General features: G+C 38.9%; 1 protein-coding gene across 1 annotated transcript in view; it reads left to right on the forward strand.

Moving 5' to 3' along the window:
• The window catches only part of hdgfl3 (HDGF like 3), an 8,960-nt gene extending 8,591 nt beyond the window's left edge, over positions 1–369 (forward strand). Inside the window, exon 6 of the mRNA XM_081372013.1 lies at positions 1–369. This exon is cut by the window's left edge and continues 448 nt beyond it. The gene's annotated coding sequence lies outside the window, so the exon portion shown is untranslated.
• Positions 370–1,179: the final 810 nt, after the last annotated feature.

Below are 1,179 nucleotides of genomic sequence, written 5' to 3' on the forward strand. Positions count from 1 at the left end.
CTGTACTATTATCCCGATGCTTATCCGTTCCTGTGTCGTGGGTTGGTTGTTTTCTAGCCTTTCTAGTGGCATGCTGTAGTTTCACATGTTGAAGATGTTCTTCTGTCTGTCCGTTCCTGATCACAGACACCCCTCTTCCACACAGTCCATTTTTATTTCTTATCTTTGTTTATATAAAGAATATATTCTATTTATTTTTGATGATAGTAAATGACACATCAGTGGTAAATTCACCAATGTGGTTTTCCTTCCTGTCGTTTAATTTTTATTGCCCTCATACATGTTGCATTTTCAAGGTTTGTAGCCACATGTAAACTTTTTTTCCTGTTTATTGACAAGAATTTTACAGAATAAACTCATTGGAATGCAAGTGGTGTTCTGTCGTGTCTTTATGTCTTAGTGTTCGATTCTAACATGCCTTTTTTAGGGTTTGTTGTGTTATTCTCTCGTCAGTGGGATGTTGGGACTGAATCAAGGCAGATCCTGTAATGTCTCCATCAGATCAAAGTTGCACTCGTTTCTAATGTTTTACATTTACATTAATGCATGTGGCAGACGCTTTTATCCAAAGCGACTTACACTGCATTTCAAGGTACACATTTTTACATTCTTATCAGTTCTTGCTTTCCCTGGGGATCGAACCCATGACCTTGGTGTTGCAAGTGCTGAGCTCTACTGTTGGCATTAGTGGAATCTCATTAGCATGGTGTAAATCATACTTATCTGACCGTTATCAGTTTGTAGCAGTAAATGAAGAGATGTCCCATTGAAGTTCAGTTTGGCGTACCACAAGGCTCAGTACTAGGACCGCTGCTGTTCACTCTGTACATGCTACCATTAGGAGATATCATTAGGAAGCATGGCATTAGCTTTCACTGTTATGCCGACGATACTCGGCTCTATATTTCTTCAAAACCTAACGAAACTTACAAATGCACAAAATTAACGGAATGCATAGCTGATATAAAAAACTGGATGACTCGTAATTTCCTACTTCTAAATTCTGAAAAAACAGAGATTCTAATTATTGGACAAAAAACTTCCTCATGTAATAACCTAGAATACTGTCTAACACTTGATGGCTGCTCTGTCAAGTCTTCGTCGTCGGTTAGGAACCTGGGTGGGTGTGTGTGTGTGTGGGGGGGTGTGCTCTTTGATACCAATCTTTCATTTGAAAGT

Source organism: Scardinius erythrophthalmus (assembly GCF_964197995.2).
Source record: "Scardinius erythrophthalmus genome assembly, chromosome: 8".
In the NCBI taxonomy this organism is placed as follows: Eukaryota; Metazoa; Chordata; class Actinopteri; order Cypriniformes; family Leuciscidae; genus Scardinius; species Scardinius erythrophthalmus.